Source organism: Phacochoerus africanus, chromosome 16, assembly GCF_016906955.1.
Source record: "Phacochoerus africanus isolate WHEZ1 chromosome 16, ROS_Pafr_v1, whole genome shotgun sequence".
NCBI lineage: Eukaryota > Metazoa > Chordata > Mammalia > Artiodactyla > Suidae > Phacochoerus > Phacochoerus africanus.
In genome coordinates, this window is record NC_062559.1 from 29,949,506 (window position 1) to 29,965,800 (window position 16,295).

The following is a 16,295-nucleotide window of genomic DNA, read 5'->3' on the forward strand; positions in this document are numbered from 1 at the left end:
ATAAGAGCAAATATAAAAAATAAAAGCAAGTACAATTAGGTTGTCTTCCACTCATAATATTACTGAAAATTTGTGAAATACTATAAAATAGAATATATACTATTATAGTGTGACATTAGTACTATATTTTTACAGTCATATGCTATAAAAGGAAGGAAAAACAACTGTTTATCCATTATTATTTAAGCAAGGCCGATATGACACTTCATAAAATATTTTTATAGCTCATAATTTAAATTTTTTTCTCTGGATACCATTACAATTTCCTTTAGCATTTCTTTCACTTTTGGAGGGAATCATGTTAGAATTAAAAAAAAAAATAGCGAATTGCCGAGAGATCATAATTAGAATGGGAATATGTTAAACTTGGCTAGAGATACATTCGGGTGCTTAAGGGCATAAGCATGAGGGCAATAAGAAGAGGGAATACATATTTCAGAGGTTTGCATAATTTGTCAAACAACTAAATAATTTGACTTTGTTTAGATATTTATTTTTTTGTCCATAAAGATCATGTAAAGCTAAGAGTTTTAGTTGATATTTCTCAATGAAAATGAAAGAGAAAGTAAAAACAATTTACTTAGGAATACTTAAGGCTGTGAAATGAGCCAGAAATACCTTTTCACAGTATTGTATTAGAAAAACTTTGAGAACTATGTCTAGATACTCATATTGCAACAGAACAAAGGGTGGGGGAAAAAAATGTATACATGTAAGGATAACTTGATCCCCTTGCTGTACAGTGGGAAAAAAATAAATAAAAAAAAAATAAAAAGAAAAACTGAGCAACAGATATAGGATTGAATTTTAGGAATATTTTTTATTGATTTGCTTATTGCCTTTACCCATTTATAGATTTTTATAAAAGTTTTAAAAATATTTTTAGTAAAACCTCTGAAATTTGAATGGGATTGTTATTTCTTAGAAGAATCTTATGAGACATATGAAGAATTGTGAGAATGAGTCACATCCATCAATAGAAAGATCAATATGAATGTGGAAAATGGAGAAGGATTTTCTTCTGTATGTGGAAAAGCCTAATATATAGAAATATTGAAATAATTTAAGTTTCTGAATAATAAGGCTTTCTGAGATCTGCAATGGGTGGCCTAACACAGAGACTGCTACTTCTATAGAATATGCTTTAAAAATCTGGCTCTCAGTGCTGTGCTATTTCCAAGAGCCTTGAGAGGCCTGCCAGGTCTCTGACACTATAGAACTTGCCACCCTCTTGGCCCACAAAACCTCAAGAATCCAGTTGCCAGGATTAGACAGTCTCCTTCTTCATTAAGTCTCGGAGGCTTTTCCTTCTCACAGAGTCCAGTTTAATATTATTAAAAATTTGAGGCTTTTAAAAACAAAAGTTTAATTTCCTAGTATTTAAGGAAAGGTCAACCTGAGTTATTTCATTTAAATCCTGAATTCCTAATTTTATAAATGAGGGAATTGTGGCTCACAAAAAAAATCTTAAAAATTAGTGTATATTTACATGAATAGCAAATAGGGGACATAGAATTTGAAATGAGGTACCTGATATGTGCCAGATGGAAGAATTCAAAGTTAATGAAAAACACTCAGTCATGTCCTCAAGGAAACTGATGGTTAGTGGGAAGCAGGACAACAGATATGCAAATAAATGCATTCCTTTTAGCATGATATAAGCTAACATGTGTAATGATATTAAAATATAAGTAAGAAAGAGGAAGGAATGGATAATTCATTATGAGGTGCTCAGGTAATGCTTCTAAGAGGAATCAACAGTTTTGAAAGTTGAGAGGAGCCAAACCTTCCAAAAGAGGAGGAAAAGTTATTTGGGGTATTTTTGTATCTATTGTTCAATCATTCCTGGCCCCACAGTTATCATCTTATTTTTTGTTTTCCCTCTGTTTCCTGATTTCTGCCCCCTCCCGCCCCTCAAAAAAACACTGTTCATTCTCTACTAACCGTCTTTTGTCACCACTTATTTGTAATCACTAATTCATTTCAGTTACAGCATATATTTTCCTTACTATGTTATTCCATATGCACTGAATATAGTACATATAGTATGTATACTGTCGAATAAAATTCAATTTGTAATGTCATTTGTACTTGCTTATGTGTTCTGAATATCTAGGATCTTCTAAACTGTCATAAGGGACATTAATGAAAGAAAAGAGAAAATAAGAAAAGTAAGACAAGGAAGAAAAAAAGAGAATGGAGAAAGAAAAGAGGGGAGGAGAGACAGTGAGAAAGAAAGAAAGGAAAAAGAAAGGTTTGTTAAGAAATGTAAGCAGCACTAAACTTGTTCCTTTCACATGCTTGTAAATCTTTTGCTTGTGTAAGGAAAGTGTTCTGAGATAGGGCATTTTAGGGAACATGATAAAGAAGGACACAATTTAAAAATAGAACATAAAAAGAGTTTCTTAGTGACACAGCAGGTTAAGGATCTGGCATTGTCACTGCTGTGGCTGGGTTGCAGCTGTGGCTGTGGCATGGGTTCAGTCCCTGCCCTGGGAATTTCCATCTGCTGCGGGAGTGCCTACCCCACCCCCTGAAAAAAAGAACATAAGAAAGTGGGAAAGATCATCTGAGACATGTTGGAGGTCAAAACTTTTGCTATGATTGGAAGTCCCCAAATTGTTTCCTAAGTGACCAATTTTAGCTGAAGATATTAAAATAAAGTTTAGTATTGCACACAAAAGCAGAGATGAAAAGAGAATGCCAATAAGTACAACTTAAACTAAGTCTTCCATATGGTATAAAATGTGTATATGGATCAGAATTACTTGATCATAGAATGTGAAAATGATAAAATATGTTAATGACATTTTAGTCTAAAACCTTCATTTTGGGGTTAAGGAAGTGGAGACCTAAATATCTTTTCCAGGTATAAGCAAGGAGCCATTAGGATACCTGCCCAGATTACATAGTCTGGAGTCTTTTCCCATTACATTGAAGCCTATTAAGATTAATAAAGAAGATGTCGTATTTGTGAGCTTCCTCAGGAAATGTAAAAGCGAGCCCTTGAGAAACCAAACAGAAATTCTAAAGAATCACAAGAAAGGGAGAGCTACAAATACATGTGACCCATTTCTGTGGCCAAACTGTTTGAAAGATTCAAGGTTGAGGATGGGTACAGTTATGGGGAAGCCCACATCAAATTAAATACTTCTCTGGTTTGTAATATCTTATTTTCCTATGTTTTCAATGTATTTTGCTAATTGTGGGTTGATTATTGTCTTATAATTAGGACTGATAAAAAGTCCAAGTAATTGTTCACATAGATTTTTCCTCCTAAAATGTACTTGGCCTCCACAATATATAGTTTTAAAAACAAATATTGAGTTTCAGAAATAATATCACCTGATATTCAAATTTGTTTATGCAAACATACTCAATGACTTGTCTTTAAATGTGCTCTAAGAGAATGAATTCTCTCCCTCCCTCTTACAGTTCTTGTCATCCCTATGACTGGGAACCTCCAGGGGGTGGTATAGACAGAGATATCCCACCCTGCTGCCAGCATAGGCTAAAATTCCTTCAAGGAGTAACAAGACCTGTAGAGTTGGGAATAGGTAAGGTGAAGGAGGCACTTGCCTCAGGTGAAAAAGTTAAGAGGGAATCCCCCTTCCAAAAATCTGAAATCATGACAAATAGTATTTTAATACAATGTTTTTTAAAAACTGATTTTTTTTAAACACACAAAAAAACTATACAATGAAAAAATATCAAAGGATCAGTAACAGGTGCAGTGCTGGGCCGTATCAGAGCCTGAGGCAAAAAGAAAAAAAAAATCAATGATACTGATCTAATGTTGGGAAAGAATAGGGAATTTTAGATTGCTGTTAAGTTAGCTTTTAATTATGCAGCCACATCACAAGGAATGCTATGCAAAAGGTAGAAGGGTAGAAGCAATTATTCAATTACTCAACCTAATCTTTTTTGAGATTTCAAGGCTCCTTATTAAATGTGTGACCTGAGGGAGGCAAGGCAGGGAATGTGCTTGGGAAATGCTGGTCAAGGCCCATGATAAGAGATTTTATAAGCTGGACATTTCTCCCTGGAAATGTTTTTCCAGAACTGTGAAGACACCAGAGTTGGTAAAAGCAAAAATATCACTGAATTTAATAGGATCACAATAAAGTACAAAACAAAACAACTCTTTGTGTTAGCCCTCTGAGGTAGACTCTGACAGGCTTACTATAGCTTCAATGGCACAGTAAGAGGTACAACATGGAATTATGTCAACTGTATAGCAAGGAATCGCCTTTTGTAGAGTAGTTCTTCTTTGATATCTTAACAGTGTGATATTTGACTATGTGACTTGTTGCTTCTTTCTACCTTGATAACTTCTATTCATATTCCAGTTCTTAGTTTAAATATTAATTCTTCAAAGATATAGTCTATGATTCCCCAATATAATTAATATCTCCCATTACATATATTTATTGAACCATAGATTTAGCAATAATCAAAATGATAAGTGTAACAGTCAGAGGAACAGAAATCGCAATAAGTCTTTCAAGGAAAGTGAATTTAATGGAAGGAATTAATTATTCAAGTGACGAAAGAGTTGATTCCATATTCTGAGTTATTTTCCTATTAAACTGGGGCCTGTTCACTTTGATATGGAAGATGTAGGATTTTAGGCTACACTTAGGAAATATAAAAGCAAAGTGAGGTAACTCAGATTGGGAGTGTGTTTATGACTTCTTAGGGTGCTTAGTAGGGTGCTAGAACTGCCAAAGAGGACCCTAACTGGAAGTCAGTTACCAAGGAATTCTGGGAAATGTGTTTCTAGGGGTTTCTGGCCCCCTTGTGAACACAGACCATGGAAGAAAGTGGTTGACCTCTGACAAATAATTAATGTTAATATACTAAACAATGATAGATTAATTAATGCTATTATCAAGGTAATGCTAATCTCTCCAGGAGTCTAGAATTTCCATGGGTCAGGAATGTATCTGCCTTATTCACTAATATATTCCTGGCACGTTTCATAGTGCTTGACCCATAGAAGATTTTGAATGAATGAAAAAAAGTGTATGAATGAATATTGTAATTGTCTCTATAATTTCAAGAGTCATGATTCCACTGGGAGTTATGTACTCCTTCCAATGCCAGTGTGAATAGGAGCTCTGTGATATACCAAGAGATAATAAGGCCTCCGTCTGAAGAAAGTGGGAGACAGAGATAAGAGAGGAAGGAAAGAGAGTACATTAATAAGTGACAGAGTTTCAGAACTTAAAATTTTTTCTTCAGCTTGAGTCTTGACTGCTTTATCCATCTCACCCTCACACCTGTAGGCCACACTTGTACGTATATTAACTTGGGAAGATTTTTATCAGAAGTGGGATGACAGGCATCATATGAAGAATGGCCACTGTAGCTCAAAACTCTTAACTAAAAGTAAAGGACAATCTTCCTAATATCTGTTGTAAGACAGTATTTAGTGAGCACCATGTTCTTTACCTTTACACTAAGGCAGGATCACACTTCTCTCTTTACACTTTCATCTAATCCTCTGTTTCTAGGGATGAGCCATAGATAAAAGCCTTCAAAACCTAGGGGCACTTTTCTGTTTCTCCTTGCTTTCTGTGACCCCAATTAAATGTACATTAGCTTGGTTAAAGTTGTCCTATAGCTCACTGATTATCCCATAATTTTTTGAGACTTTTTCTCTTAGCTTAATTTTGAGAAGTTTCTACTGTTATGTCTTTAATTCACTGGTCTTTTGTTATATAGTACCAAATCTGCTTTTAATCTTATTTGGTGTATTTTTTTTTTTTACTTTATTAAACATTTTATTTGGTCTGCTAAAACTGTAAAGGAACGGAGCTATTTCCCCGCCTTTGCCTAACTACTGCTAATCACTATGCGTAAAGTGAATGATCAGAGGGGGAATGCAAAACACAAAACAAGTAACTACCACTATGGCATCAAAGAAATAGGAAATAGCCGGATTATCACCATTGTTTCTTAATTTGCTCAAAGGATAAGGAACATCAGGACTCTTTGTCCAGCCCCTGGGTGTTTCCTGGTTGCAATTTTCTCCAGCTCCTAGGCTAGGATTTATATTATTTGGAATAAATTTTATTTAGACATTACAGTTTTCTTTTCTAGAATTTAAGGTTAGGTCTTTTTTTTAGTACATTTCATGTCTCTCATTAGTAGGCTCATTCTTTCGTCTACTTTTTGAACATATGGAGCATGGTTATAGTTGTTTTAATCTACTTTTTACAGTTGTCCTTTGTGTCATTCATTGGTCAGTTTTTATTGAATTATTTTTTTCCACATTGTTGGTCATATTTTCTTATTCTTTGTATGTCTGGTGATTTTTGATTGGATATCAAGCATTGTTGAGTGATGGTATTTTTAGTACTTTTTAGAAATACTTTTGAGTTTTGCTCTAGGATTAAGTAAAGACGCTTGGAAACATTTTGATTTTTTCACAATCAGCTTTAATCTTTGCAAGTAGAATCAAAGTAGTCTTTAGTCTAAGGCTAATTTGTTCCAGTTAGTAACGCAATGTCCTTCTGAGTACTCTTCTTGATGCACGCCTTGTGTGTTATATTCCTACATCTACCTCTGGGAAACATAAACCATTCACAGCTCAATGTAATCTCTAGAACTTGTTCTTCCTGCTTCTTTTCAGTAGTTTGTTGCCCAGCCAAAAGGTAGTCTGCTTACACAGTCCTCTAATCAGCATGAAGTTGAAGTCTCTAGGGGAATACTCTTTGTGTATCTCAGGAACTCCCTCTCTTTGCAGCTGTCTCTGGGCTGGTACTCTGTCCTGCAAATTCTAAATGCCTTGGTTTCCTCATATTCTTATCTCTGTCTTCTCAATCCATAGGGAACTCTGGGCACTGTTTTGATTCTCTCCCCTTGCGCTGTGGTTTGGAAACTCTCTCTTGGAAGTAAGCTGAAGCAATCACATAACTTAAGTAGTTTATTTCTCTTCTCTCAGGGATCACTACTCTCTGCTGCCAGTTGTTCAATGTCTGAAAATCATTGTTTGATATATTTTGTTTGAAGTTTTAGTTAAGGAATAAGTGTAAATCCTCTATTTTGGCTGGCAATGGAAGGCCTTGACATTTTTTGCCAGACTAAAGCTCATGAACACATTGCTCCTAAATGCTATTTTTTTTAACTCAAAATTTAATCTAGGTACATTTGGAGAGGTCTGAGTATTACTCTGCACCATCACCTGAAAAGGTTTTAATATGTGTCTTTGATAAAATGATGAGAGAGATCTACATTTTGGTTTAAATTATTCTACTTCCTACACTGGGAAATAATAAAAAAATTTCCAGAAATTTAATGTTTGCTGAAGTCTAAGGTGCTTACTGAATTAGCATGGATGTATTAGTGAACAAAAATGTTAAAATCCGGTGAAACAAATCAACTCAGACTTTGTTATTATCCTATGAAGCAATTAAATTTGTGACTTTGTTATCTTACACACAGGTATTCACTATTTCATCCAACAAAAATGCAAATCTTTAAATTATGAAAATTTGTATAATATTATAGAGATAAGTATACTTGTCCCGATGAATGAAAGAAAATTCCATTGTAACAAGTTTTTATTATTGTTGAAAAAAAAAACTCTATTAAGATACAGAGGAAAATTCAATTGGAGAGCAAACATTTCAAAAGCTAATATCGAATGAAAATATTGTGTCTAGGTTAATGTTAGAAAAATCTATTTTCAATTTAAGATTGAGCAATCAATCTTTCAGAAGAAATTTAGACTGTCACATATTTATTCATTTTTTATATATTAATGATAGAGTATAAGGAATGCTACATACAACTTGTTAAGAGCCCACTGCATTATTTTCAAAGAAAATCAATGAAAACATTGTAGTTTGAATAAAACTATGTTTAGAAGTTATCATTTTAAAATCTCAAATATTGGTTTTATATTATTAATTGTGCTCACCGAAAAGTGTAGCAAATTAAGCTTTGAGTCAAGCCAGACCATATATCACAAGGGTTTTATTTCTATATGAACAAATACAATTTGTGTTTGAGTCAAACTCACATGCCTTCCAATCACCCTTACTCTACCTCTGAATGCTAATATAAGAACATAAAAACTCTTTGCATGAATTTTTAAATGTTAGTTTCACTTCCAGTTAACACGGTATTAAAATAGTATTCCCCTAACTATACACTCTACAAGAAGGTAATGTGATAGCAATAAAAATGCAAACACATTCTCTAAACACATAGACGCCAGGGTAATTGATGTTGTTGTTGCTGTTGTTTTAATGTCCTTAAAATGTGTTTATTGTTTTTGTGATTGTGGTGCTTTAATTTTTGAACAGGAGGCTGAGCTATGGATTTCTTTCTTTCTTTAAGGCCATTGAATCATAGCCCTAGTGACTGCAAAATAAAATTCAAAGATATGGAAACCCAGAAACATTTTATTCAATATTATAATAGAGGGCCCAGAAGATATAATACACTTTTCCCCCTAACTTCTAATGTAAAAACAGATTTAATTCTTTTTATTGTAAAAATAATTCATGCATATCATTGAAACATTTTGAAAGTAGAGAGAAGTTGGGAATTGGCAAGACATAGTTCCACCACCCCAAAAAGCAGACCTTTAAACAGAAGTAAGATTTTCTGATTAACATTAAGCAATTTTAAGTAAGAAAGAGAAAATTAGTAATAAACTATTAAAGTAAATAAGGTGTAACAAAAAGGAAATTTTAGATTAAGTGTGAAACAAGTTTTGGTCTGTTGGAATGTTTAATTATTTGGATTTTAAAAGTCAATAGAAACCAGCATTTAAATTCCAGAACTAATTTATTTAGTGAGGAATCAGGACGGGGAGGAGCAAGTTTTTTGATTTCTTTGGTTTTGTTTGATTTCCATTTGGTAGTACATTGGCTGTTGTAAAGGAATTACAGTATAGCTGCCCTGTTACTTAAAGGCAAGGCAAAATGTTTATGAGGTAATGGTGAGTTGCTGGGTTTATTACTTCTTTTTTTTTTTGGTCTTTTTGTCTTTCTAGGGCCGCTCCCACGGCATATGGAGGTTCCTAGGCTAGGGGTCTAATCGGAGCTGTAGCCGCTGGCCTACACCACAGCCACAGCAATGTGAGATTGATCCAAGCTGCGTCTGCGACCTACACCAGAGCTCATGGCAACGCCAGATCCCCAACCAGCTGAGCAAGGCCAGGGATCGAACCCGCAACCTCATGGTTCTTAGTCGGATTTGTTAACCACTGCGCCACAACGGGAACTCCTTTATTACTTCTTAATATATCTTTTCCAGTTCTTTGTTATCCTGAGACTGAAGTGTTGTACGAATTTTTGTTTTGTTTAATTGGATATAGAATGCAGGAAAAGGGAGAATGAGAGAAAAAGAGTGATTTTTTTTTTCTGCTGAAATTTGGAGATATCGCCAAATGTAACATTAAATAATATTATTTAGAAATAATTCTATAAGGTTCTATTGATCATTTCAACTTGAGAAATGATGATACTTGGACTTGCACATGCAAACATATACCAGTCATACCCTTTCCTTATTTGTGTGTTATAGTTAAGTATTAATTTTTTGTAATCCTCAAAATTAGATATTATCATTATTGATTTATTTAGACACTTATTTAGGTTAAACTGCTTTTTAATTATTTCTGTGCTCACCATTCATTTTAGCCCATCTGACCTTCCTTCTCAGATCATTTTCTTCCTAATTCCTTTAGTGAGGGTTCACTGGTAAGAAACTTTTAATTTTTATTTATTTGAAAAATGCCTTTATTTCATCCTCATTCTGAAAAATTCTTGAAAGCCTTTTTTGGGGTTGGGGGGACTTCTCTCCTCCAATGCTCCTTCCTCCAGCTTTACTTTCAGATAATGACCTATCTTTCTACTTCAATAAAAAAATTAAAGTAATTGAAAGAGAACATTCAGAGAGTCCCAATACCACCCTACCTATCCAGCTTCATTTGCATCTATACTCTGCTGTTCTGGCTAAAACTTCACATGAACTCACCATGACCCACTTTGTACTTGATCCCACATCCATTTGCTGACTCCTCCAGGAATTCTTCTTTCCTCACTCTTCTGTACAATCACTTGCTTCTTTTCAACTAGACATTCACATCAGCATACAGCATGCTCTTATTTCTCCAAATGTTTCTAAAAAGTTTGTGGTTTTTTTTTTTTTTAACCCTTATTTGCACAGCTAGCCTCCACAATATTTCTCTACTTCCCTTTGCAGCAAAGGTCCTTGAAATAACTACTATTTAAGGACTGTTTCCATTTCTCTCAGTTATCTTATACAACTATCCAGTCAGGTTTGTGCCCTACCACTAAACTGATTATTTCAAGGCTACATGTCTAAATCCAACGCTAAATTCCCAGTTTCCATCATATTCTACTCTCAATAGCATTTGACACAAACAATGACTACTCTTTAATATATTTCCTTGACTTGGCACATCATACCTTTTTTGGTTTTCCTTCCATCACATGGATGAGATCACTCTGAGTATTTTGTGCCCATTTTTCTATAATTTTTCTAACCAATTAAAATTTCCCTGATCAGGAGGAAGTTCCCATTGTGGCTCAGTGGTGGCAAGCCCAGCTAGTATCCATAAGCCTGTGGGTTCAATCCCTGGCCTTGCTCAGTGGGTTAAGTATCCAGCATTGCCATGAGCTGTGGTGAAGGTCACAGAGTTGGCTTGGATCCCACATTGCTGTGGCTGCGATGCAGGACAGCAGCTATAGCTCCGATTGGACCCTTAGCCTGGGAACTTCCATATGCTGCAGGTATAGCCTTAAAAAGCAAAAAAATTTCCTTGGTCAGTCCTTTGTCCTTTTTTTTTTTTTTTTCTTTCCCCTATAGTCACACTCCTTCTCTTGGTGATCGTATACAGTGTTTGCCGTTAATTACCATCAATATGCTGAAGACCCCAAATTCACATCTCTAGTGAAAACCTGAACTCTTTACTAATTTTTCCCCTTATGTTTTTGACAGCTCTGCATTCGTATCCAATAGATGCTTCAAACTCAACATATTCAAATTTCTGATGTCCTCTTTCTTACTATCAAAGCTACCTCACCTATAGCCACAATGGAGATTAGTGTTCCCTTCTTTTTTCTATCTAGTAGCTTATCTAAAATACTTCAAGAATCCTGATTCCTCTTTTGCCCAGTCTATCAGGAAATTCTATTAATTCGATGTTTTAAAAAACATCCAGAATACTTACTACTCTGCTGTTCACACCCTGGTCTGATTTGCCCTTGTCTTGAGCACTCTGCTTTGTCAGGGAACCTTCACCTCATTCAAATCTTTGCTTAAATCTCACCTTCTTATTGAATTCCATTCTGACAATCCCACTTAGACTTGTAGACCTCTGCCTTGTCAATTCCAATCCCTTTACCCTGGTCCATTATTTTCACAGTATATTTTGCTTAGTTACTATTGTTATTATTTATTGACTCTCTCCATCGGAATATAAATTCCAAGAGAGCATTTTTTTTTTGGTTCATTTTACCCACTGAATGATACCAATCACTGTCTAACACATAGTAAATGCACAGTGAATTTTTTAATGGAATGAATGATTGAATAGGAGATAATTTCATGGGGTATATGACTCTAGGTTGGTAGCTATTTTTCTTAGCTCTTTTAAGATATCATTTTCCAACCTTTTGTCTCCCATTATTGTCATTAATAAATCAGCCACCAGACAAAGTGTTACTCCTTTTATTTTAGACAAGCTATCCACCCTGTCCCCCCAACCTCCACCCCCACCCCCACCCCAACCTCACCCCAACCCCACCCCAACCCCGCATTTTGAAAACTTCTTTTTGTCTTTGATGTCCTACAGTTTCATTATGGTATGTTTAGGTATGGATGTCTTTTCATTCATTATGGTTGGGACTTACTGAATTTCGTCATCATCAGGAAAGATCTCAGCCATTATTGTTTCAAATATTTCTTATACATCTTTTCTCTCATTCATCTCTGGAACTCTGATTAGCAGACATACTGAAATCTTTCTATTTTCATATCTCTTAACTTTCATACTTTCCATTCTTTTGACGTTCTGTGCTCCATTTTGAATAATTTATCCATATATGCTTCAGAATTCACAATATTTTTTGTTCAATTTGTTTAACTTGTTTATCTAATTCAAACTTTCAATTCCTAATTCTAGCTGTTACACTTCTTCCTTTCCAATAATTCTATTTTATTCTTTCTTTGAATCTCTCCAGTCAGTTGCTGTAATCTCTTCTTCCTTCATTTTACTTGATAATAGTCTTTCATTTATTTAACAATAGCAGGTAAATTCATTTTGTAGGCTTCTCCTGATTATTATAAGGTCAACCATCTTTGAGAGTTTTACTTGGCAGTTTCTTGATTTATACCTTGACTCTCATTTATAGTTGTATGATCCTTTAGTGTTTGGTGACTTTCCACTGTCAGCCAATCTTGAAGAGTGAGACTTTTTGAAATGTGTTAAAGTGAGATGTCTATATAAGGCTTGGCTTTACTCTTTCAGGAACCTGTGTTTATTATCAACCCTGGATCACTTTAATTGACATTTCCAGACATGGGTATTTTGAACCATAGAGATAGCCTAAATTCTTGCTTTAGAGACCTGAGACTGAGGCTTGTGGTTAGGAAGAGAAGGCCATTAAATTTCTCTGACCTCTCTCTACTCTCCACTCGGAGGGAAAGCTGTCACATGCAAGTGCCTTCACAGGCTCTCTAAGCAGCGTAGTTTCTTTCAGGCACTGACCATAGTGTCCTTTCTTTGGGGGTTTTGACTTTGGTGGATTTTCTTTGATTTAGGTCCCAGAACTTTGTCTCTCTTGTTCCAGCTGCAAGCTTTTTAAATCTTCATTGTTAATTTGTCAGGGGTTGGGAAATAGTCCTGGGCAAACTCCTACTCTGGGCTTTACTTCTCCTTTTAGATTTGCAGTTTTTTTGTGTTTCTGGTGGGTAAGGAATTTCTTGATTGTCCTCTTGCTCAGACAGACATTAAAGTGATCTCTAAAAATGCTATTCAACTGTACTAGGTATACTACACTTGTAGGTTTTCCACTTAATTTCTTGTTTTCATAGTTGCTGGAAACAATTCAAAATTTTTCATGTCTTGTCAGTGTTTCATCCCTGTCTAGGATTTTGAGTTTTTCTCTCTCCATTTTACTCTGAGTTTGAAAATGTAAAGAAATTGATAATGACTGATTTTTATCATGTACCATACTTGAATCTTAAAATATTACCATTTGATGTGTCAAAGAATTTATGGCATTTCAGTTTGTAAGCAACCTGAGTTTTGTCTGCTCTAGAATTACTCTTTTTTTTTTTTTTGTGGGTGTCATGGGTTTTTCTGAAAGAATGTAATGGAGAAATTCAAGACCATTAGTTGAACTCAATTTGGTCCTAAGTTAATCCAAAATAACTTGATTTCCTGCAGATATTCCTGAAACTGAAACAACTTGAGACTTGATTATAGCTCCTGCATCCTTTAATAAATCAAAATTTTATTTGTGGCTTCTGAGTCTTGGTGCTTGGTTGGAAATACTCTGTTTCTAAGAATTGCTTGAGTTTAGAGTGTTTGCTGAGTGTGAGTCTAGCAGTTATGATATTCTACATGTGTACAGAAAAGGAAGTGGCCTCTGTGGTATGATTTTTGGTTGCTCCAGGCCCTTCCTGACCAAAGGATTTCCTCCTCTACTTAGCTGTGGCTCAGAGATGCCTATTTTAGCTACTTCACATAATATAGCAACAGCAGGAATCACTATAGATAGCTCATGGAAAGGGGAGGATTTATAGATATCAGCCTGCTCCTCCTTAGCATGGATTTGATTATAAGATAAGGTCAATACCACTTCCCGAAGTTGAGACCCTAGGGGGAAGAGATTTAGGACAGGTGAATCTCTAGGGAGAGAAGAGGAATCAGTTTTACCTTGTTTGGACAATTTATTCTTTGAAAGAATAAGCATTAACAATTTCCTAAGTTTGGAGTTCCTGTTGTGGCGCAGTGGTTAACGAATCCGACTAGGAACCATGAGGTTGTGGGTTTGATCCCTGGCCTTGCTCAGCGGGTTAACGATCCAGCATTGCCGTGAGCTGTGGTGTAGGTCGCAGACGCGGCTCAGATCCTGCGTTGCTGTGGCTCTGGTGTAGGCCAGTGGCTATGGCTCTGATTAGACCCCTAGCCTGGGAACCTCCATATGCTGCGGGAGCAAAAAGACAAAAAAAAAAAAAAGAATTTCCTAAGTTCAAGGTAAAGGAAAGGGGCAGTAATTAGTAGTAGTATACTCTTTTATTTGTATTTATTTTTACTTTTCTGCCATAGTCAGCCAGGATTGCATTTTTTCCTAGCAATACAATTTTTATTAGTCTAAAAAGTTCTCCACAAAAACAGATGTGTGTGTATGTGCAGGCAGTCTTGAGTCTGCATGAGCTGATGTTGGAATCTTGAGTCTAAAATCTGCAGGTAAGGTCAGCACACAGGAAACTCAGGCAGGGTTCAGATATCGCAATCTTGAAGCATAATTGCTTCTCTTAGGGAAAACTGTCTTTTATCTTAAGGCTCTCAAATGACTAGATGGGGCCCACCTGCATTATGGAGGTACCCTGCTTTACTCAGCCTACTGATTTAAATACCAATCACACCAAAAACAAACAAACAAACAAAAACTTCATAGCAACATCAAGATTGGTGTTTAACCAAACAGTTGAGCACCATACCTAGCCATGCTGGCATAAGAAATGGATCATTACATAATTCTACAAAATCTTAGTAGACTGCCTACCAATTTCATTTAATATAACTCCATTCACTAAATCCTCATAACTTTTATGTCATGCTTTGTGCATACCCAAATTTAGTAATACCTATGTGAGTGATATTGATGGAGTTTTTGTGCTAAGGCACTCTACTCTTTCCCAGTATTCTAATATTACTAAATCAGGAAATATTACTAAATCAGGAAATATTTACAAAATGCCAGGCAGAGGAAGAGTCTCTGGGAGCCCTTCATCTCTAGTTTTCTCTGGGACTCTTCTTTTCTCCTCATAATTCTGTGCTAAATTTTATAAATAGAGGCATTGTGATATGTTTTTAGAAAGGGTAGAGCTAGAACATGGAGGGTGAATTTCCCTGGTTTTCTCACTCTTCCCAGATTCCATACCAATGGTCAGGATCTTGAAGTTCCTTAGTAGAACATCAGTAATTTACACATTAAGGACCAATATGCATAATTCAGTTTGGTAAGCCATCTAGTCATTTCTTAGACTTCAGCAATTTCAGTTCATTAAACATGTTTTCTCTATCTGCATCTAGCTGGGAACCCTGGGTTGATGTTTTTCCTTTTTTTTTTTTTCTTGGCCCCACCTGCAGCATGCAGAAGTTCCTGGGCCAGGGATAAAACACACCCCACATCTGTAACCAGAGCTACAGCAGTGATAATGCCAGATCCTTAACCCACTGAGCCATGAGGGAACTCCTGATGTTTTCCTTGCTTCTTTAATTATCATAAAAAATAGGCATCACTTTTTGAAATTCTCACACTCAAAAAGAATTCTCCTAAAAATTTTCATCTTTTGGGTAATATCATTTGAATTCCCAAAGACTATAGGTAGGAATTTAACAAATTTCTTCAGCGTCATATGACATGGACAATAGGCTTTTCATACTGGAATGAAAATTATTACCCCACATCTTCTCTACTCAACTAGCTCTGCATCTTCTCTGAAGGCCTATTATGGAAACCTCTCTGTATTGGTTAGGGGAGTCTTATCTCCTGTAGCAAAAAGACTTCATGATACAGAAGGGCACATGAGATAAAAGTTCATTTCTCTCTTGTGCTAGTAGTCCAGTTAGGCAGGTGGTGTGGGGACAGTGGCAGAACCTTTCTATTGAAGGCCAACCGGGTTCATTGGCTGGTGGGGTGCCTCTGTCATCCCAAATGTGTGTCTGTTTCTGGTCCAAGACAGTTGTTCAGTGGTTACCATTTTTCAGCCAATGACAAAAGAGGATGATTCAGGATATGCTGCTTGTTTAAAGGAGATAACCATAAAGTTGCATGCATCAATTTCACTCACATCCTATTAGACCGAACTCAGTCATATAGTCACACCCAGCTGCAAAAGGAGCTGGGGCATGAAAACTTGAACTCAACAACCCTATACCCAGGCAAAACCCAGAGGATTATGTAAAAAAAAAGAAGAGAAGAATTATAAATACTGGGCTACGATCCATGGTCTGTGGTACACTTATACTTGGCATCAAATTGTTTATTAATGCTAGCTAAAAGATTCTTATTAAA

General features: G+C 35.7%; 1 protein-coding gene across 5 annotated transcripts in view; it reads left to right on the plus strand.

Moving 5' to 3' along the window:
- The window catches only part of TFEC (transcription factor EC), a 193,585-nt gene that overhangs the window by 993 nt on the left and 176,297 nt on the right, over nt 1-16,295 (plus strand). The window lies entirely within an intron of this gene.